This window comes from Furipterus horrens, unplaced genomic scaffold (assembly GCF_987537825.1).
Source record: "Furipterus horrens unplaced genomic scaffold, mFurHor1.1.pri manual_scaffold_10, whole genome shotgun sequence".
NCBI lineage: Eukaryota > Metazoa > Chordata > Mammalia > Chiroptera > Furipteridae > Furipterus > Furipterus horrens.
This window is the reverse complement of record NW_028327180.1, coordinates 24,167,894-24,192,923: the sequence shown is the minus strand read 5'-3', so window position 1 is coordinate 24,192,923 and position 25,030 is coordinate 24,167,894.

The following is a 25,030-nucleotide window of genomic DNA, read 5'->3' as shown; positions in this document are numbered from 1 at the left end:
GCTGTTATAGAATGCATCATGTAAATGTAGTAATGTTGAGTACTTTACTTTCTTTACAAATTTTACACTATTTTTGAAAAGAACCATTAACTGAATATCTGCTGTTTAAAAACAAAATCCCATTGTTGGATTATTATAAGTGGAGTTTCAGAATAATTAAGTTTACACACACACATGTACATACGTACTCCTATGTATAAATACATTCATACACATGCAAAGAACTACTAGCTAAATTAATGAATAGCTCATCTGTGTGGCTATAACCAACTCAGGTCTCGAAACATCTTTTGGCATTTGAGACTCTCAATTAAATATCAAATCCTGATTGAAATAATGGTCTTGAATTTTTGTAGTTATTTACTTGTGTTTATGTAATGGTGAAAAGGTATTCTTAGAAGCATGTTTTTGTCTTCCTTTACAAAAATATACCATTGTGAAAAGTTATATGTGCATCGTCGTAGGCAGCCGTCCGTCTCAAGAGACGATGGTGTAGCTTCTTAAGAGTCTTATCTGCACCGCCGAGAATGGCTGTGCAGTCCGACTCGGGAGTGACACGGTATCTGTCTCCTCCTGTGTTGAATCGACATCTTGCGATGATATGTGCATACCTATATTATAAATCACACTTGAGTCACAGTTTCTTTTAAGCTTAAAATAGGCTTTATAAGGCCCAATGAGCATTTTCTCTTTGTGGACCAAATTTTCTTTTCAATATTCTTTGATGAGTATAATATGTTTTCAAACAATTTGAATCCATTCTGGCCTATATCAGGTTAGATGATATTTTCTTTAGTTTCTGGTATCAATTAGTATGCATTATTTTCAGATAGCCAGGCACATTTTGTCCCCTTTGCTTTTTCTATGACTTATTCCAAAGGTGTTTCAGTGTTTCTTGAATAAAAACTACTTTTTATTTAAAATTTCTGAATTAAAACCTATAAAGAAAAAAATAAATTCTAAAACCACAAACTATCAAAAGGCAATTAAATAAATGTAGTCTTTTTGGTTTCAAGATGCTCAGATTTGGAGGTATAAGAAATAATAACAGTAAGATGTGAAACCACCAGACACTGCCTCAAACAAATATCTTATGATGCTGCATAATACCTAATCTAGGAAAATGAAAAGGAGAGGGAATTATAGGAAATTCTGTTGCTCTGGGAACTATTTGTCTAACATTTTAACTATTATTCTTCTCACACTTGCCTAATTCTTATATCTGTATCTTATAGTTTAGCACTTAACTTTTTTATTTTAATTTTAATCTTCTCCTTAGTTAGGTTATATGCTTCCCGAGGGCAGAGACTATATCTAAAACTTTTGTTTTCCTCCCTCAGCATTGCCTGACACTGAGATAAGCATTTAAAAGGTGCTTTAAATTCTTGCTTAATTGACTTTTCTTTTTTCAAGCGGACTGATAGTATTTTTCCCCCTCAACGGATAAATTGAAATTCATTTGGCAGCAACTGTGCATGTAACTCTGATCCAAGAAAGGAAAGCTTGGGAAGTCTAGGTTGAGTCATTCATCATGATAGAGTACAGAATCGGTTTCTTGTAGTAGGCTAAGAATGTCTGAAATCATATATACTAAGCAGGTGACAAGCAGACCAAATGATAAATGGGGTCATTTTACTATTACATGGGAAACTTTGGTTGGGAACATATCACTCAGAGTCTTTTATTGCCCTATCCACTCTAAGAAATTGTTCAAGACCATATCAGCTAAGGGCTTCTATGAGGAATTGATAGTTACATATTTGGTACAATAATGAGCCTCTTGTGATTTGCTGCTTTCTGAGTAGTCTTACTAAGCTTTGACTTTCTATGTCAGGTGGTTCTAAGTGTCTGCCAACCACTCTGACTTTCGAATACAGAGTTTAAACCAATTAAATGCTCAGAAATATTGCTATCAAGAGATGTAACTGGGGGCTGAGTACCATGACCTACTATTTGTATAGGATTTTTACAGTGTTGGCAACCTGTCAATTTTATTTTATTGTTAACTACCATGAAATGCTGTAGGAAGAAAGTTTTATTTTCTCTTCCATGGTAAGGTTAAGCCTGTAATACTACACTTTCAAATTCTATAAGCCCTCTTTGTCTTACTGTTTGAATATTTATAGTACATAAGTTTCTAAGGCAAATTAAACATCAACATACTCAAAGGTTAAAAATTTATTTCATAGGAACATTAATGAATATTATGGTGAAGGAAGAATTTAACTGTTTTTTTTTTTTTTTTAGAGGAACTATGTATGTGATTTTGATTGTGTTTTGTTTAGGCAGACTCAATTTCAGTTTGTTACAATTGTGATGCTTGGAATGTAAGAATGAAATTCACTTTAGAAATTGGGAGCAACAGTCTAATACACATAGCCTTACTCTTCTGAGAGTATCTCAATTCTATTCACTCTTAAAAATACAATGGCCATAATCTGTCATTTCTTTCTTTCTTTTTTTTTTAAGAGAGAAAAACACATCAAATCATCTCATGTACATTTATTTTAAATCTCATTCTGGTATCTGCATATAAATTTTAGAATTAAAGAATAATTTTTGTGTTCCGTACTCCATAGGTATGACCAAATTGCAAAATGCAAGAGGAGAATGCATGGATTTTAACAAAAATTATTTAACTTGAAGATGAGGAAGAGGTGTCCAGAGCCAAGAACCTAAAACTCCTGGTATACCTTCAATATGTTAATCCTGCATTCATTTATTTACAAATGATTTTTGGCCTACCTTTGGAAATATGAGGTACATCAGTCAATATCTCTGCTATCAGGCAGCTTGTAACACTGAGTGTAAGTGCTAGTATATATAAGTTGAAGGTAGACAAGATTAGCAGTGCCACAGGAGGCAAAGTTCACACAAGAACATGACTGAGAAAGAAGAAAACCAAACACATTAAGACAGGTATCATTAAATTAAAAAACAAAAAAAATTTTTGTTAGAAAAAGAAAATTTTGATGATTTTGAACAAAGTAGGAATCAAAGGAAACCTTGGAATAAGGAGAAAAGGTATGAAAAATCCATGACAGGATCACCCAGGTAAGACATCTCTGACTGCTCAGAGTTGTTGGCTAATTTTAGACAGTAAAGTTATACGTTAGATAAAAGTAATATAAGATGTTAAGTAAATTATCAAACAATTCTTCTCTCCCTTTATTTCCTTCTTGAATCAATTTTATGTTGGTAAGTGTCTGGGCTGATGTCATGCAATATATACTGGACATAGTATATAATGTGTGTTTATAGTCTAGATAATTATCCATCTGTTTGTCTACTTACCTCTCTACCAACTAAATAGTAAATTCATTTCACTATTTTATATGCATGTTATCATGATTCACAATTCTTTCATACAGACATTTTTGTATTTGGATGACCATTCTCTTTAAAGTTGTTGTGAATATAGCAAAAGTGAGAAAATATGCAATTATTTGTAAAATTCAAGCTGTAAACCAGATTTTTCTACATATTCAGAAGCAGGTGGGGAAGGATGGCATTTCTTTGGCCTCCCAAACCTCAGTGGACAAGTGACCTGGGTCCTTGCAAGCCCTGGCATAAAGATGAGTGGAGAAATGATAATACTCTTTGATTTGGGGTCTGAGGCATCACCACAGGGCCCTTGCCCAAGTCTGATTATGGATGAGTTCCTTTGGGCCCTATGAGTCTCCATTGTTATACTCCCCACTCTTAAATGTATTATTGGTATTGATGTATTATCTGTGTGCACTCTTGTGAGCTTTTATCATCAAGCCTTGACAAGAACTGCTTTAGTTAGGGCCATTTTGGTGGACGTATGGAAGACTGTGAACCTACTGGACTCAGGAACTGTATTTAAAGACTTAGCCATTTGATTGAGCCATTGGCAAACCTTAGATTGACATTTAAAGAAGCCACTTGTGGGGATAAAACACTTGGATAAGAATCAGTTCTGCTCCTAAAGTTTTTTGTTCCTCATGTGGATGTTCACCACAGAGGCCCGTATGCTAACCAATTTTATTATTTATATGATTCAATATATAATTCACTTTCTAATGGAATACCATTATCCCCTTTCCCATTTCTTATATTCTTCCTATGATCCTAAACTTTCACCAGGCCATTTCTTAGCACCACCATACAAGCTCCTCTGTCTATCTTTAGTGCTATTTATCTCTTAGTAAATTCTAATTTAGTGTACAAAAACCAGCTCAGATATTGTCTCCATTATTAAGGCTTTCTTGAAGTCCTCACTTAGGACTTCAGCTTTGATGGACTACAGCAAGAACACTGTAGCACTGAGATGGAGAAACGGGGATTTTAAAATATAATATGTTGTCTCCTGATAAGGCTGCTTCTTTAAGAGAGCCATATGACTTACTCATCATCGGGTCCCAGCCCTTTGAACAGAGGCAGGTAAATAGTAAGTTGGCAACAATATTTGTTGACTAAATAAATAAAAAAATAACAATGTCCTGAGTAGATTGAGGTTATTTATCTATGTAACTCATATACTAGACCATAGCATAAAGACTATAGTCCAAATGGCTGGACCCTCTTAATGTGTACTGTTAATTGGTATTACTGCAGCTGTATCAAATAGTTTTGTGCAGAGCATAGACTACTAGAACTAGAAAGAATCAAAGATGTCATCTTTTACAACTCTTTAATCTAAATGATAAGAAAACAGTGACCCCCAAATTAAATAAGTTGACCCTTATTCATAGCTGACTGTTGACAGTATTTGTAATGCTTGTTAAGCATCATACTCATTTTAATTATGCTACTGCTGATACTTTCCTGTAAACAGGGAAAAGCCAAATTCTATATATTTGTCTTACCCCTCAGCTGAGTCCCATCAGAGAAATTAGATTTATGTTTCTTAATAAAATTTGCATAATATACAACACACTAATAGTTTATTTTCTTTCCTTTTTACTTAATCTAATAAAATTTTGTGGTAACACTGCTTATCAATTTTGAATCTATGAAACAGAATTTAATTAACCAACAATGATATGTAGTTCAGATTATTTTACCAGCTTGTTCTGTATCTAATATATGATTTAAACATTACTTTATCTCAAAGCGTATTTTAAAGTTATAATTGCTGTATTTCTGTAAGACTAGACCAAATCAGATAACTGTTTTTCTCCCTTAGTGAGTTGCCCTTATAAATAGTTACTTCAAAATGTATATTCATAACTGATTTTCATCTCAGTATTCTTTATCCAAATTCAATGAATTTGTTTAAATATTAAGCAATCATAACTATAGTAGTTAAAGGTGTGCCTTTTGTTAGGGTAATGCTAGCATTTCAAAATTTTATTTATAGAAATAAACAAATCTCTTCATTCTAAGTAAAATATAGCTATCCGAGCAGTTTGCAGATTCATTATTGGTCCATCTTGTGACTACTAGGCTCTGAGACAGAAGAGCAAAAGAATATTTGTAGAAGGAAAACCTGGATTCTTATCCAGCCTTCATTTCTAAAGAGCTCTGAGATCTTGGGTAGTTCAATAAATACAAAAATTTTTTTTTATTAAATCCACTCAGTGGATTGAGTGCCAGCCTGCAAAGCAAAGGGATGCCAGTTTGATTCCCAGTCAGGGCACATGCCTGGGTTGTGGGTCAGGTCCCCAGTTGGGGGTTTGAGAGAGGCAACCACACACTGATGTTTCTCTCCCTCTCTTTCTTCTTCCCTTCCCCTCTCTCTAAAAATAAAATAAAACCTTAAAAAAATTTAAATTAAATTTATTGGGGTGACATTGGTTAATAGGATCATTTAGTGTACCTGTTTTCAATGCTCTCATCCATTAAATGGATTTACTATTTAAGGTAAAATTCTGCAACTCAATGTTAAACTAAATTAGTTGTCATCTTCCTCTTTCTCACTGAGACAGTGTGGTGTTCTGTTTAAGTGTCTCGGGGCTATGCTGCATGAGTTTGTCATGTATGAACCATTACCTGTGCCTGTGTTCCCTCCTCTATAAACTAGGGGTAACAATAGTATCTATCTTACAGTATTGTTGTGAGGATTATGTGAGTCATTGCATGAAAAGCACTTGGAGTACCACCAGCCTGTGGTAATTCCTCTTCCTCTCTGTGACTAGCTGCCTATCACCTATTGTTATAATGACACAGATTTACTAAGAAGCAGCCAATTCACAAGTCATGTATTATAACTGCAAATAATTTGAAGAGAGAGAAAATAAAGAACTTTACATGACTCAAATCCATGCATACTATTTTCCACTGTCAGCAATGGAGTTTCTGCTGAGGATTAAGTACATAATGTGACCGCTTCAAGAGGCAGCTTTGGCGCTGTAATGAACAATCGCAGACATCAATACTGCTGGAGAAACTAATCCCAACCTCCACTTTACCCACTACTGAAACTCTAAGCTTTTATCCCAGACCTCAAATATTGCCTCTTTTTTCCCTTTAAGTCAATAAAAACTTCAAAGATCTTTTAGAGCTATAGATTTAGGCTGGGAGCCTATTCATTTAAAAAATGTTTCAAAATTTAAAAGATAATTATAGCATTGTGGCCATTATGCATTCAGATTTTAACACTATCCTTGAAAATTTTTGCATGTAAACGTATCAGTTCTTTCTCTTAATGAAAAGTGGATTATTATAACCATAGCAAAAAAAAAAATAATAATAATAAATAAATCACTGTTCTTGAAGACACCCATGTATTAGGCCCTTACAGTGAAGATGTTACAAGCATCATCCAAATAAATAAATAAAAATGAACATCATTTTGGGGAGTATTATCTGTATTTTTCATACGGTGAAACTGAAGTTCAAAAATTTAAGTAATGTGTCCAAAAATGCAAAGATACAAAGTAAGTGGTTGAATCAGGATTTAAAACTCCAGAAGTCTTGGCTAAGAATATCATAAATATCAAACAATATTCTATAGTGACTCATCTCCTAAAAAAGATAATGTCCCTCACTCCATTTACTGATTCAGACTTAACAGACAAATCTAAGTGGGATAGGTCACAGCCTCCGCGGCTCTTCGTACTAGACAAATATAATGATTCTTACTCATGAAATATGTACGACTAAGAAATAGTTCCCAGGAGTTGTGAAGTTTAAGGTTTCTTGTACACTGTGTGTGAATGGTAACCAGAATAATGGGCAAGCTCAGGGGTTACCAGTCTGATTTTATAAATAAACTGTCTTGGAAGAATAGGTTACTAGGAACTAGGTGACCTGTTAAAAAGAAAGTGGCATTGTTCTTGTCAAAGTGATCATTGATTTTCTCTCAGGTTTCTGTAAGGAGCTGTAGGATGAATTTCTATTTTATACAAAATATAAAAAAAAGTATTCTTAGATGGATTTTTATGTTTTAGAAATACACTCTTGGAAGGGAAAAATGTCTAATAGGGAATAATGAGAGTTTTCTTAAAATTCTTTTTGTGGTTTCTAAAGAAAAATGGCTTTGAAGAAAGGAACTAACCAATTCCAAGTTTTTTTTTTTCTGGTATTCTGAGGAAAAAGGATTTGTAAAAGCAACTGAATTAGAAGAAAGTCATCCTTTTAGTTATACATATAACGAACTTGCAATATAATTTGTTATACACTTGAATTTATTCATATATTGATAGAAAGCTTTCTAACTTTGATGGGTCAAACTAATCATTAAATCTTTAAAATCATAGAGAAATAAAATTTGTTTTATTCAACAAGAATGTGCTATGAATAGCCAAAGGAGCATAATAGCATGCTGTGAAGCACTAAGCAGATAAGTAGTTTATAATTAAATTTTTTTATTCTTGTCCCCTTTAGTCACCTGAAGGATTAGTTAAATCATAAGAAATTTTCTACATAGATTCCACGTGTATGTCCAGAGGGATTCTCATCAAGCCTATATGGGTTTTATTTCAAATATTTTAAGGGTATAATTCATAACAATATTAAACACAATGTGTGTTCATGTGTGGAAGTCATAGAGGGGGGTAATTTTTAGGAAATATGCCTATTTCATCCCAACCAAGGAGAATTTATACTGTCTATTGTCACAAGTGCTTGAGCACCCTCATCATCTTTAGGTCAAAGATGTGTTTTTAAAGAGAGCCAAAGGCTCATTTACTGGACATAATAGAAAGTAACAGCTGGAAACACATAGTTAATGTCTACTGGGTAATTAAAATGAGTTCTCAAGAGAAGCACACAAACGGAGATACATATTTATTTGAGAAATCACAGTGGCTTCCAAAGAGCTCTGAGGGGCTGTCAGGTGAACAGAAGCATAGGTAGAAATGAGAATGTAGTACTCTGTGTGAGTACTAAAAATGTTGGTTTCTTTTCCCATCTGATAGGCTCCCTTGTGGCAGTCATGATGTTAGCTACACTTTTATTCCCCTGCTTGTGTATTTAACAAGTTCTTTCATCTTTTCATGTTGTGAGATCAGGCACTTTGTGCACGTCACATTTGAACCCACAGGAAAAGTAAGGGAGAATATAGCTAGTTAGGTGGGCATAGAATCATTAAGCCAATAAGCAGAACAGAGCATCTGTATGGCCATAAAGGGACAATGGCAGAAATAAAAATTACTATTGCAAGGGAAAAAATATTTTGACTTTGAACCATTGAATATTTCTATGAATACAAAAGACATTTACTGAAACTCATACCAGAAAGTGTTTTTAAATGAGTATCACTTGATATTTTTAGTAACTCAAAGAGATATTGTCCTAAATACAAAAATGATGGTATTTTTCTCTAATGATGTATTCATGTCTCTATTCTCTCTACCTACTTTTTCTGTTCCATGGTTGCAGCTTTTGTCTTTATGATGAAGATACTCATTTAATACTTTGGCTTTGATTTGCAAGAAACCTTTGGTCCCATTTTTCTATATCCTCATAGATCTCCAGCAAGATATCAAATCACTACTTTGAACTTAATGAATTTAAAACTAGATTTATTCTTTCCCATACAAAGATTCTGATTTCCATCATTCCTATTCATATTAATGATACAGTGATGATTGTATCATTCTTCCTGGCTCAATATTTTACAAGTTAACTCTGAAATCTTTTTTCTTCATATTCTGTATTTAACCAATCACTAATAGTTTCCCATACGTATTGAGTGCAACTTACTGACCACAATAGATTAGGCCTTTATTCAATTTGTACTCTTGCTCTTGGCATTTAATTCTAAAATTTCATTTTTGATGAAATTAATAACAAATTAATAACAAATAAAGACAAAATACAAAAGATCTGGATTCTAAAACTTGAGTACTTTATTTTATTTAAATATGACTAATATGGAGTCTAAAATATTTACTATAACTTTGGTCTCTGGCTCTTTTAAAATTACTGCATCCTGAGAAACACCACAAAGTGAATTATGATGCACAATGTGTCTGCCACTAATAAAATAGGATGTGTTTGTTTCATAGTTGTCTATATTCCAGCGATCTTCAAATGGTGTGCCACAGTTTTTTTTAAAACACATAATACCTGACTTTTTAGTCAGGGGCACTGACCTCTTTTCCCTTAGATTGTCAAATAAAAAAATGACAACAACCAAAACAAAAATAGCCATTCAATGTGAATGAATAAAAATTATCCCCATTTTTTCATCAGATTGGCAAAAATATATATTTTTTGATATCCCCAAGAATTTTAATAGTTTGTGTGCCATGAGATAAAAAAGGTTGAAAATTGCTGATATGCACATCTATGCAAGAAAATTGCTTTGCAATCATTTATTTCAAATACAAAGAACTCACAACTGTAACAGAATAGCTTAGTTGTATGCTTAAATTCGGCAAATCATTGCAGATTATTGATGTGTGAATCATAAAGCTTTTTACATATTGATATATATCTGCTCTGCATGGACTAGAAACAACTACTTATTGAATTGTCTATGAGTTTTGTCTATTTTAGAGCTGACTTTAGAGCAGGCTGTCTGGCTGCTCCAGCCTCGTTTAAGGGGTTTGCTTCACCATTAGAGCATATCTCCTTCATTACTTGCTGGTCTCTTTTCACTTTCACCTGCCCAATAGCTGCTCTTGGTACTCTTTGTTATCCATTTCTAAGCATGTCTAGCCCCGGAGGACTAAATTGCACTGAACTGTCAGTGCTGATGGACTGGCTGGCTTCCAGGCTCTTCTTATTGGTGATCTTGTTGGACCATTACATGCTGATTATGGGTTTATTGATGATGTTTGCGAGACTGCATAAGAGGCCAGCTGCAAGATCTCTAAGCAGTGGCAGCTTCACAGCTGGCTGGTATGTTATGTACCACTTCTGCTTTCTACACTACATGATGCTGTATCAGTGGCACGGAACCTGATAACCTCCTGAAGGACATGGTTCTTGACAGATGCACCTTTCAATCTTTAGATGCTTCAGCTCACATTGCTCTCTAAGGAGAAACTCACAGTAGCTTTGTGTAGTCACTGTTATTTTTTTCTTTATTTATATGTATATAAATATTTTCTGAGAAGTTTTTGAAGAGTATTTTTGTAGTTGAAGGTTGGTAAATGAGTAATTTAAAAATTGGAATCTGTGAGTGTTTGGGTTGTGGTGAGGGGGGCATGCATAAATTAAGCTTGGAGATATGTTGAGTCTATTTTATTTGCATCTCAAAATTCTAAGAGGATTGTAACCAGAAATATTCCTATTCAACCAAGACACAGATTTAGTTATAAAGAGTCTTTGAAATTTTATTTCACTTTTAAGACTGAGGTTATGCTAATGTTATCTCGAACATCAACTTTTACATGAGTTTGTTATTAACCTTTTACTGAGTGTTACTTAAGTTTTATGTAAATACTAGAACTATTTGTGAAACAAGAAGTCAGCTCTAAAATAGACAAATAACTTCTAAATGAGTTTAGTTCTAGGGCTGAATGCTTCTATTATTTTAAGAATGACTAAGTGTAGAGGAACTTGCTTAATTTTCTGATTAACAAGCCATACTTATCTTGTATCCTACTAGCTAGGAACACAATGATAACTCCATGATGCTAAAATCATACATATCCAAACTAGTGCTGTTGATGTAGATGATTCATGTAGTAAATTAATTCCTGACCACTAGGTGAGGCTATGAAACCTCTTGCATTATTAACAGAGGCTCTTGCAAACATTTATATTCTTTGAAGGAAAAAATTTTTCCTTGAAAATCTGAGTCTTTTCTCTCTTATATTAGCCCCAACTCTTACCGATGATTGAAAAATGATCCAGATTCTCTGTCAAAGCAACATTATGATAATGACATGGAAGTGGAATCACTATACTAGGTTCCAGAAGGAAATGGATATATTGCTAAAGTCACCTTACAGTTAATTCATGCTTTCCACTAATAGTAATTGGTTCATCATCGTGACATATGAACAATTCTTCCTTTTTTCTTCTTTTCCTATTTATTGGTCCAAGCCACAACTCATTAACTTCATCTATATTTTTAAATTATATTTTACTGATTATGCTATTACAGTTGTCCTGATTTTTCCCCCTTTCTCCCCTTCACCAAGCAACGTACACACACTTAGACAATCCCCCCACCATTGTTCATATCCATGGGTCATACATATAAGTTTTTTGGCTACTCTTTTCCTATACTTTACATCACCATGGCTATTCTGTGACTATCTATTTGTACTTCTTAATCCCCTCGCCTCTTTATATGTTCCCCCACACCCACACCCGCTTCCCATCTGGCAACCATCAATTTTCTTAAGTAAGTCCCTTAACATTTCATATAAAAATGGTTTGATGATGATGAACTCCTTTGTTTTTTTCTTGTCTGGGAATCTCTTTATCTGCCATTCAATTCTAAATGATAGCCTTGCTGGGTAGAACAATCTTGGCTGTAAGTCCCTGCTTTTCATGACTTTGACTTTTTCTTGCCAATCCCTTCTAGCCTGCAAAGTTTCTTTTGAGAAATCAGCTGACAGTCTTATGGGAACTCCCCTGTAGGTAACTAACTTCTTTTCTCTTGTTGCTTTTAAGAGTCTCTCTTTATCTTTAACTTTTGGCGTTCTAATTATGATGTGGCTTGGAGTGGGCCTCCTTGCATCTATCTTGTTTGGGACTCTCTATGCTTCCTGGACTTGCGTGTCTAATTCCTTCACCAAATTTGAGAAGTTTTATTTCATTATTTTTTCAAATAGGTTTCCAATTTCTGGCTCTTTTTCTTCTCCTTCTGCACCCCTATCGTGAAAATGTTGGATCATTTGAAGTTGTCCCAGAGGCTGCTTATATGATCCTCACTTTTTTGAATTCTTTTTTATTCTTGTTGTTCTCATTGGTTGTTGTTGTTTTTGCTTTCTTACTTTCTAAATCATTGATTTGATTCTTGGCTTTATCCACTCTACTGTTGTTTCTCATAAATTGTTCTTTATTTCAATTAGTACATTTTTTTGTTTCTGACTGGATCTTTCTTACACTGCTGAGGTCTTCACTAAGTTCCTTAAGCATCTTTATAACCAGTGTTTTGAACTTTACATCTGATATATTGCTTATATCCATTTTGTTTATCTCTTTTTCTGGTGTTTTGATCTGTTCTTTCATTTGTGCCATGTTTCTTTGTCTGTTCGTTTTGGTGTTTATTTCTATGTATTAGATAGAACTGCTTTTACTCCATGTCTTGGCAATGTGGCCCAAGGCAGTAGGTGTCTGGTAGAGTCCAGTGGCACTGCCTCCCCTACCACCCAAGCTGGATATTTGAAGTATGCCCTTCATGTGGGCTGAGTACACCTTCCTCTTGTAATGGAGCCTTGATTGCTATTGGCAGATCAATGGGAGTGATTTACCCAGGCCAGTCAGCTGCAAGGACTAGCTATGACTATTGACAACTACCCACTGCCCTTTGTGGAAGATCAGCTGTTCAGGGGCAAGGTGGTGGTTGCTCTGATGTGGTCTGTAGCTGCCCAATGGGTGTGGAGGCCCTGGGGTTTCCTGAGTGGTGCAGGCTAAGGTCAGCCCCCACCTGTGTTTTGCTCTGAGCTACCGTGCCTGAGCTATAAAGCAATCTGAGATAGCTGCTACTTGTGCTAAGCTTGGAGATTCCCAAGCAGAACCAAGTCATGAATCTAGGCTGGCTGCTACTAATGCCAGGCCTGGGGTTCATGAGGCCAGCTTGTTGCTTGTTTGATAAGATTTAGGAAGTTGTGAAGCATGAGCCAAGACCAGCCATTCATATGGAAAAGCAGCGTGGGTAGGCTCATAAATTGGGTGGGGCGGAGTCTCTGCGGCTCTCCAATGCTGGTAAAACAGTGTTAGCCAGGTTGATGGAGTCTCAGATATGGCACCATCTTGCTGGATCTTTGGGAGAAGGGTTTAGGAAAGGGAATGGCCTCTGTTCGCCTTGATGCCAGGCCTCCCTGTGTGCCACTGGTTACTGTTGAGCTGCTCCCCTAGTACTGGACCCCAGAGGAAGTGAGTCTGAGTAGGTGAATCCCTGTGTGGGTTCTTTAAGTGGAACTGCTTGAGACTCCAGCAGTTTCTTCCACCAACTCAATCCCGGCTGGTTTTTGCACACAGAAGTTGTGGGGACTTATCTTCCTGGCACTGGGACCCTGAGCTGGGGGGGCTGGTGTGGGGCTGGGATTCCTCACTTCTGAGATATTCCTCCCCAAATTTTTTATCCACCACACTAGCCCATTCTGCATCTGCACCCCTCCTACCAGTCTGCATGCATGTGCTTTCTTTAATTCTACAGTTGTCAGACTTCCATTCAACTTGATTTCTGATGGTTCTGAGTGATGGTTGTTCTATATTTTAGTTGTAATTTTGATTTGGTAGTGGGAGGAGGCAAGCCATGCCTGTCTATGCCACCATCTTGACTGAGAAGTCCCATCTCTTTGGAGTTTAGACCATGGATTGCATCTGGGACTTAGGAGGCTATGAAAATATGATTATATTGGAATGAGTATATAAACCAGTACCAGTATCACAGGCACACAGAATAATTTTTTTTCTTCTTATCAGTTCCCTGTCAAGATTAACTTTGTGATAATCTGCAGTTCCTGTGACTCTGGAGGAATGAGGACCAACCCTGAGCAATGATTAGCACTGAATATAAAAAGAGAGTATTATTACACTATTTAACTATTATCTTTACATTCAAACAGATACTCATTTTACTTTAATTTAGATGCAATCATTTCACTATTTTGGCTTTCACGCAAATTAACCAGCAAAAAAGAAAATTCAGTTTTCCCAAATACCTCATTGTACTCCTTGCAAGGAATATAATAATATGCATAGAGTAGCCATTCAATAAGAAGTTATTAAATGAAAAATTCAAGATATTATGATAATATTTTATATTACGAAAGTACAATTTCATTTGCATCTCTTACTACTGTCTGTTTTAATTTTGAATTACCTTGTAAACTTAGGTAACAATTAAGTTTTATATATTTAGAAAATGGTACTTCATACTTAAGACAAATTTGAAGATGCTGAAATAGTAATTTAACATCTTAGAGACTACTGTGTTCTCTTTCAACTCGGTTATTTAAATAAGAGATTCATAGACAAATCATTTTAAACAAAGGTAGGTTTTTCTTTTAAATCTAAGGCAAGAGAGAAGTTGGTAAATGGGCAGAAGAAGATAACTGTCAGTCAAACTCATGTAGGTTTTTAAAAAGTTAGGGATGTTTTTGGTGTTAGAGGGGCATGAAGTGGAAGGATGCTTCATACAACACTTGACTTCTAAAATGAGACAGTCCTGAAAACCATAGATAAAAAATCACCCATTAATCTATCCTGGCACTCAAGCAAACATGATATAAATTTAGGAACTAAAATGAGTTGGATATACTTCTGAGAGTAAGTAAAATCTCAATTTCCTTTCAGCCTATAAAAGGCTGTTAAGAAATGTGAAGATCCCAGGGCTATCAGAAAGGAAATACATTAAAATATGTATGTTCCATTTACAAAATGAAATTATCATACTCCTTTGATTTTAACAGAAAAACACTTATAATAGGAAACTCAGAAAATACAGAAATTCAGAAAATAAGAATCACTCAATTCAATCACTCAAAGAAAACATTTAGAGTTGTAGAGTTGTATATATAGGTTGGGTACCTACGGGAACTTACTGATTATATTTATCTAATATGCTTTTGTTCTGTAACATATAGAGATTTTTAAAAATTACAAATCTATCTTTTAAAACATGATTTTAATAACTGCAAATAACTCTAAATACATATGTACACACATATATTTATATAACAATAATTTGACCAGGTATGCATTTTAGGTGATTTATTAAACTTTACTATTATAATCAATGCTACAACAATTTCCTTACAGTTTTATTAAGAAAAAAATGACATTTTACTGTATAAGTTTAAGGTAGAGCATGATGGTTTGGTTTATACATATAGAGTAAAATAATTACAGTAATAGGTTCGGGTAACACCTATCTTCTCATAGAGAAACAATAAAAAGAAAGAAAAAGGAAAAAATATTCTCCTTATGATGATAACTCCTAGGATTTACTCTCTTAACATCTCTTCTATATATTACACAGCAGTGTTTATTATAGCTGTGTTGTATGTATCCTGATACTTATTTATCTTATAACTGTGTTTTCTGACCATCTTTCTCAAATTCTGGCTCCCTGCACCCTCTGCCTCTGGTAACTCAAGTCTAATATCTTTTTATGAGGATTTTTTTAAACCGTTATTTTTTTTTCAGATTTCACATGTAAGTGAGATCATACAGTATTTGTCTTTTTCTGACTTACTTAACGTAGTATAATGCCTTCAAAGACCATCCATGTTGCATATGTTAGGGTTTCCTTGTTTTTTTAAATCTTTATTTTTATTGCTGAATAACACTCCATTCCATACACACACACACACACACACACACACACACACACACACATATGTCGGCAGCCGTCCGTCTCGAGAGACGGTGGTGTAGCTTCTTAAGAGTCTATCTGCACCGCCGAGAATGGCTGTGCAGTCCGACTCGGGAGTGACACGGTATCTGTCTCCTCCCGTGTTGAATCGACATCTTACGATGACGCTGGAGTGTCCTCTCCAGTGAAGCTGAAGCTACAGAGCCTGGGCAGGGTGATATGGAGGGTCTGCTGTTGCCCATGCAGCAGACCCCCCCTCTCTTCGCAGCTGAAGGGTCCAAGGGAAAGACGGAGTCAATACAGCTTGGCTTCAGGTGCGCCGCAGGAGTTGCCGGTGTTGACTACAACGTCAAACCGCCTTAGGGACTCCGGCTCCGGATTTTCTGTTGGGGTTTACTCCCTTAGCCTTTCCCCTGAAGAGGTATGCCGCAAGGCAGCGGAGGTTTTTTGGAATCAGAGTTTTCCTTCTCTGATGTGCCCTGACTGGTAGATCGAACCAGCGACACTTAGCTCGCAGGCCGACGCTCAATCCACTGAGCCAAACCAGCCAGGGATAACACACACATGTATATACAAACATACGTATATATTTCACAACTTCTTTATCCATTCATCCATTGATAGACACTTAGGTTGTTTCTGTGTCTTGTCTACTGTAAATACTGCTGTTATGAACATGGAAGTGCATATAGCTTTTCAAATTTTTGTTACCTTTGGATATGTTCCCATATTTCCAGGAGTGGAATTGCTAGACCATATGGTAGTTCTATTTTTAATTTTTTGAAGGATCCTCCGTACTGTTTCCCATGGTGACGGTGCCAAGTTATAATCCCATCATCAGTGCAGAAGGGAGCCCTTTATTCCACATCCATGCCAGCATTTGTTCTCTCTCTCTCTTTCTTTGATGATGGCATTTTAACAGGCGTAAGGGGATAGCTTATTGTGATATTAACTTGCATTTCCCTAATGACTAATAATGCTGAGCATCTTTTCATTTTGTTGGTCTTCTGTATATCTTCCTTAGAGAAATGTCTATTCAGGTCCTTTTATAATGGGACTATTTGCTTTTTGCTGAGTTGTATGACTTCTTTATATATTTTGGATATTAAATCCTTATTAGATATATGGTTTGCAAATATTTTCCCCATTTTGTAGGTTGTCTTTTCACTTTGTTTATGCTTCTGTTTCTACGAAGAAATTTTTTAATTTGAGGTAGTCCCACTTGTTTTTTAAATTTTTAAAAAGTTTTGTTGATTGGGTTTTAGGTATCATATCCAAAAAAAATCATTACCAAGACTATGTAAAGGAGATTTATTTGTATGTTTTCTTCTAGGAATCGAATGGTTTCAGATCTACATATGTCTCTAATTCATTTTGAGTTAATTGTTGTGGTGGTTTAAGGTATAGGTCCAGATTCCTTTACATGTGAATATTCAATTATCTCAGCACAGTTTAGCGGTGAGTATTCTTCATTGACTATTCTAGGCTCTCATGTCAAATATTAGCTGACTGTATATGCTTGGTTTTCTTTTGGGGGGCTCTCAATTCTGTTTCATTAATCTACTTGTCTGTTTTTGTGCCAACATTATGCTGTTATAATGAGTATAGTTTTATAGTATAGCTTGAAGTCAGGAAGCATAATGCCTTTGGCCTTTTAATTAATTAATTATTTATTTATTTTTACTGGATTACATTGGCTATTTGGGCTCTTTGTGGTTCCATATACATTTTAGCAGTGCACTTTTTAAAAACTTCTATAAAAAATGCCACTTGGGATCTTGATAGAAATTGCACTGAATTTATCGATGGCTTTTGGTAGTACTGACATCTTAACAATATAATTATTCTAGTCCCTGACCGTACCGTTTTCATTTATTTGTACCTTTTTTGATTTCTTTCATCACTGTCTTGTAGTTTTGAGAGTAGAAATCTTTTACCTCCTTAGTTAAGTTTATTCCTAAGTATTTTATTGTTTTTATGCTATTATAAATGAAATCAACTTATCTGTTTCTTTTTCATAAATTTTATTATTGTATAGATATACTACTGATTTTTATAAGTTGATTTTGTAACCTGAAACTTTATTGAACTCATTGATTCTCTCTAACAGTTTTTTGGCTGAGTCTTCAGAACTTTCCATATATAAAATTGTTATCTAGAAATAGAGACAATTTTACTTCTTTCTTTACAGCTCTGATACCTTTTCTTTTTCTTGTCTGATTGCTCTAGCTAGGACTTCTAGTACTGCACTATGTTGAATAGAAGTGGGAACTCTTGTCTTTTTCCTGATCTTAGAGGAAAGGCTTTTAATCTTTCACCATTGAGCTTTTCATACATGGCCTTTATTATGTTGAAATATGTTTCTTCTATAATTAATTTGTTAATTTTTTTCATAAACTGATGCTGAATTCTATCAAATGTTTTTCTGTATCTATTGAGATAATTATATGACTTTTCTTTTATTCCATAAATGTGACATATTACATTGATTGATTTGTATAGGTTAGACCATCCTTTCATCCCAGGGATAAATCTCACTTGATCACCGTGAACAATACTTTTAATGTGCTGTCAAATATATAAATAAATAAATTCACAAATGAAATATCTATTGAGGATAAGATAGGTACACAAAATCACATAGAACAATTTTAAGTGAATGTTCAATCATGAAATATTTTATCACATATCCACAAAAACAAACCTATTCAGTATTTCTTATTGTTATGATGCATAGAACTTATTCAATAATAACAGTATTAAATTGTAAAAGTATTTCAATGAACAGAACAGATGAAAAAAAAAGATAGCTGTGTTTTGCTTCTGATCTACATCCAAGATCTAATCTGCTAACTCTTCTTGGTTTAGTTTTCTTTCTAAATTTGATTTCTGTATGGGCTCACAATCTATTAGTGATGTGTCAGTCATTTATCAAAAAATTTACTTCCTACTTCTTCTATCCCCCACATTTTCAACAGATTGACCTTGTCATGCAGTCCTTGGCTATCAGTGGACTCGAAATAGCTGAGTTCAACCAGTATAGCTCTCAATATCCCATCTACTCTCTTGGATACATACTATGTGGTTCATTACTGAGCCTATGTACATTTCTTGCTTTTATGGAGTATCGGGTAGAAAAAGACTGGGTCTAGGTGTTTTGTAACCTGACAAATGTTAATAAAATTTCTGATTAAAAAATACTACTATAAACTAATCAGACCTTTTCATACATGAATACAGTACTTTTTAAATCAATCTTTTGACATCCTAAATTAGATAGTTATAGAAGAGTTAAATTGTTGAGTTTTTCATTCTGTACCATAGAGTATAATTTTAAGAAAACAAATCTGCCCAAAGCAATTTACAAATTCAATGCAATCCCTATTAAAATACCAATGACATATTTCACAGACCTAGAACAAATACTCCATAAATTCATATGGAACCAAAAAAGACCCCGAATAGCAAAAGCAATCTTGAGACAGAAGAACACAGCAGGAGGAATCACAACACCAGATATCAAACAATACTACAAAGCCACTGTAATCAAAACAGTATGGTACTGGCATAAGAACAGACATATAGATCAGTGGAACAGAATAGAGAGTCCAGAAATAAACCCAGGCCTCTATGGTCAACTAATCTTTGATAAAGGAGGAAGGAACATAAAATGGAGTGAGAAGAGCCTCTTTAACAAATGGTGCTGGGAGAACTGGATAGGGACCTGCAAAAAAATGAAACTAGACCACCAACTTACACCACACACGAGAATAAACTCAAGATGGATCAAAGACTTAAATGTAAGCCGTGACACCATAAAAGTCCTAGAGGAAAACATAGGCAAGAAAATATCAGATATCTCACGTAACAATCTCTTCACGGATACATCTCCTAAAGCAAGAGAAATAAAGGAAAAAATAAATAAATGGGATTACATCAAACTGAAGAGTTTCTGCTCAGCAAAAGAAAACAACAGCAAATTGAAAAGGAAACCAACCATATGGGAAAACATATTTGCCAATGACATTACAGACAGGGGACTGATATCCAAAATATATAAAGAGCTGATACGACTCAACATCAAGAAAACAAACAACCCAATTAAAAAATGGGCAAGGGACCTGAACAAACACTTCTCCGAAGAGGACATACAGAAGGTCCATAGACACATGAAAAAATGCTCAACATCATTAGCCATCAGGGAGATGCAAATAAAAACCACAATGAGATACCACCTTACACCAGTCAGAATGGCCATCATCAACAAATCAACAAGCAACAAGTGCTGGCGAGGATGTGGAGAAACGGGAACCCTACTGCACTGTTGGTGGGAATGCAGACTGGTGCAACCACTATGGAGAACAGTATGGAATTACCTCAAAAGATTAAAAATGGAACTGCCTTTTGAACCAGCGACTCCACTACTAGGATTATACCCGAAGAATCTTGAAACACCAATTCAAAAGAACTTATGCACCCCTATGTTCATAGCAGCACTGTTTACAATAGCTAAGTGCTGGAAACAACCTAAGTGCCCATCTGTAGATGAGTGGATCAAAAAACTGTGGTACATTTACACAATGGAATACTATGTAGCAGAAAGAAAGAAGGAACTCCTACCATTTGCAACAACATGGATGGAACTAGAGAGGATTATGCTTAGTGAAATAAGCCAGGCAAAGAAAGAAAAATACCATATGATATCACCTAATACAGGAAACTAAAGAACAACACAGACAAAGGAACTAAATAGAACAAAAAGCAGAGTAGCAGTCAATAGGGGGGAGGGGAGAGGGAGAGAAGGGGGATAAGTAAGGGAAGGGTTTAATTAAAGAGCCTGTATGAAGGACTCATGGACATGGACAGCGGGGAGGGATATGATTGCGGGAGAGGGGGTGGGCTGGGTGGGGGAGAGAAATTGGGGGAAAAGGGGACAACTGTAATTGAAAAACCAAAATAAAAAAAAAAAAAAAAAAAAAGAAAACAAATCTGGAAAGTGGGGAAAAATTAGAAAAGTGACTAGTAAGTATGATATGATAATATTATAGAAATCTAAGCATCAAAGTAGAATGTGAACATAAGGAACAAAAGAAAATCCATAGTACAGAAAAAGAAGAAAGCTGGAAAAATTTTAAAATATTTAATCATCATTATTGATAACAAATGTAAAGTGCTCTACTAAGAATAAAAATGAAGACACATTTAAAAATCGCTGTGATAATAGAAGGAAAGGCTACATCTCATTGTGGCTACTTTTCCAACAAAATTAAACAAATTATTTAGACTAACCAAGAATAGTATATTAGCAGCCAACAAAACTCCATTATTACTAAATCTTCTGTAGTTTTGTATAAGTCTGATCTTCTAAATAGCCTGAAAACTTTCTGATATTATATAGTACAGTTTTCAAGAAAAAGAGTAAAAAGAGTACACTTGGTCAAAATGAAAGAGGTTGTAATAAGAAATCTAATATTTTTAGAAAAAAATAACTACCACTTAGCATGATCAAGGAGTTCATTTATAATAGTTATTTGTCAGAGACAAATGGGAAACTGCTATGAAGTACTCAGCTTCTACAAGATATATATCCCAATTGCTTATAAGACTGTATTTGACATTGCTAAGTTCTTTGCTCTTTGGAATTGAAGGGCTCTATTCAATAACAAAAGGCTCTTCCTGTAGGAACTAGTGCCTCTAATTTGTGTAATAAATTTATGCAAATGACAATTCAAAGTCAAGACAGTTAACACTGTAAATGCTGTCATCACTAATGTGTGAATAATTTAAATTGTTGCAGCTTTTTGTATGATTTAATTTAAAAACAGTATATACCTACTAATGTTTAGTAAAAATATAAAACAGTCTTATTACTGATTGGAACTTAAACGTTTTGTGTTCTTAAATTGTTTGCTAACCATATGAGTAATTATTTTATTATTTTACAAGTAAAAAAAGTGAACTGGTCACATAAACCTACTGAAATTTTTCATAAGCATAATAAACCTGTCTAGACACTAGAATACATGCCATCTGATACTCTCCAGGCCAATGTAAGTCTGAAATTGATTTTTAAAGTTACAAAAATTTTGAAACTCACTTATAGCACACTAACAAATAATTAAAAGCTGGTAAAAGTATGTGTATTTGAATGGGTTATAATTAAAAAATTTAAAAATCATTTCTACTTTTTTATGTTAGAGGTATCATATTTCTAAGGAGCAATATTCTACACATCATTATTACTGCACTAGCTCTTAGTTTTATTTTATTTTTATTTTTCCCTTAATTATATGCTTCTACTTCTTTTCTCCTTTCTCCTATCTGTAGAGTCTCACATGCATGATGTGATTTATTACCTCAGTTGCTTGTGTGTGTACATATGTGTAATCTTAGAAAATATACAGTATTATTTGTTTCATTATACTTTATTTTTTATATTTGTATTATTTATTTAATTATTTATTTATTTGTATGTTTTATTGATTATGCTGTTACGGTTGTCCCAGTTTCTTTTCACTTTGCTCCCCTCCGCTCAGCACCCTCCCTCCTTCCAGCAGTCCCACCCTCCTTTGTTACTTTAATTTATCCAAATTATATTGCAACTTTGCAGTTAAGTTTACACGTTTCCCATTCTGGTTGTCTGTAATAGTTTCCACTCCCATTACCCTATGCAATTCCCCTCTCCCTTATAGGCTGACAAGTTTGGTATTACATGCAATTCTAATTTCTGCCAAATTTACTCACGTAAAGAGATAAGGCTTTTGTGTGTTAATTTGCATTTCTTTGATTACAAAATGTATATTCCTTGATTTTAGATGTAACAAATATCAGTTCCCAGTCTGCCATGTATCTATTTATGTGCCTTATGGTCAGAAATCCTTCATTTGGACATAGTCATAGATGAAAAAAAAAAGCTTTTTGTTTTGTGTTCTTGAAGTCCTTATCCACCTCCAAGTCACTAACATACAAATTCTCCTACATTTTCTTTTTAGCTTTATAATTTTACCTTTTATATTTAGAGCTATGATATATCTGGAGTCCACATGCTTATGATGTGAGAAATCCAACTTCCTTTTTTTAATATTAGTATATTTTTGCAACATTACTTACTAAATATCACATCTTGTCTCTACTGAAGTATGTGCCTTTGTAAAAAAAAGAAATCTATCAAGTTTGCTTAAATATTGGGCTGTTTCTGAGAATTCAAAATCTTTCTGGTTTAGTATTTTTAGTATATTTTAAGTATCTGGCACTGTTATTTCATATCTGCATTAGTTTTGTGAAGAATACAGGTATTAGTTGAAGTTTATTCTGATGTATAAATTTGAATCAGTTTGTTTAGTTCTTCCCATCTTTTTAGAATTTTGATGAAAATAACAACAAACATGTATATGGGTGAATGCAATAAGGAGTATATTTTCCTTTCAGTTTGTGTGACAGATTTACAATGTAGATTTCTCATTTTTGTTCATTACAAGTATTTTAGAATTTGTTTTATTTTTTTTTTTTGCTTTTTCTTTCCCAACTTTCTCCTACTTCAAAAGTTTTACATTGATTTTTTTCTTTAGAATTACCTATATGTTTATAAATATGCATATATTTAGTTATTGAGTTATAATTCAGTCCGGGAAACAATAGCCACTCTGTATATTTAAATATGAAGGGTCTTAATATGGAAATTATGGGCTTACATCACTATCGAAAGAGCTGGGGATATGAAGGTCAGGGAAGACTATCTCATTCCGCCCTACCGATGTGGGTGATTCTCAAGAAGCTCAACTGAGAGCTCTTCATACGTTATGTCTGCCCACTCATCTGCCAGTAACTTGGCCAGGAGAACCATGGCTTCTCCTGCTTCTACTTTTTCTAAATCGCATGTTTCTTCAAGATAGGCTGTAATCTGGAAGTGTATGGGGATGAGAATTCTGGGAAATGTAGCTCCTGGCGTCTTCTCTGTACAATGCAGAGAAAACCATACAGAAAGGTAATTGTGCTGCTGGTTTGGTAACAAACAATGAAGCATAGTGTAGTTTGTCGCAACATCTCAAATATGTGTATTTTTCTAAAATAAAAGAAATTAAAAATTATTTTTATTTTAGAGAATTCTAAATGTATTTTGGTTCTTTAAACATTTTAAATACTTTGATAAATATTTCTTGAGGGAACATTACTACACAAGTATTATTTAAATATATTTAAAAATGGCTGAATTATTTTTCAAATAGAAAAGTAATGTTTTCAGTAAATTGTTAAATAACTATAATAGTTTTTAGAGAAGATACTTCAAATTTTAAATTAAATTCTACATATGCGCATGACTTTAAATTAATCTGAAATGTTTTGAGACTACTTACATGTGTGAAATTACTTCAGTTGTATAGCACTCTAAATTAATATTAAGGAACCAATGGAATAAAAATTGTGTACTTGAAAGGTGGAGAAATCTAAATTTTGGTTCCTCACTTGATATATGTCTTTCTTTGAAGACATATGAATATCCAGTCTACATTTAAAACTGAGAGGATATTTTTGTTACCTGGCCAAGAGTAATGCCTCTGTAATCTGAACTAGGAGGACTTTGGGAAAAACCATATTGTCCTTCAAGGATCTTAATTGTCATGGGTGTATGTCAATTATGCCTATTCTAATGGGTTAAAGGTAATCTTAGATGCAAATAAATGGCTCTTTAATGTTTTATGTCACTGTAGTGTTTGTTTACTAAGGGTACTCCTGAACTATCATGTGGGGGAGGTGGCCTTCAGAGCATGATGTGAAAAGGGAGAGGGTAGTTCATGCACAGAGAGCCATAGATCTCCCCATGACTCTCTTTCACCACATTGTCCATTGTGTCAATTTTGCCTCTTTTTTTCCCTTACTACCCTCAACCCTGTTGGCCTAGGTGGTCTGATGTGGCCATCCTACTCCTCAATCATTATCATAATATTTTCTTACTTTGGTCATTCAACTATCAACAAATATTCCTTGAGTAACTACCATGGCCTGGACATTGTTCTAGATTGCAGGTAAACAATAGTAAACAAAATAGTAAAAAATTCCCCCATATAGAGGTTGTATTTTAGTAACTACCGTCAGAAAATACACAAAATAAATACTGCATTTTTTGCTCCGTAAGATGCACTTGTTTTCCCCCCAAAAGTGGGAGGAAATGTC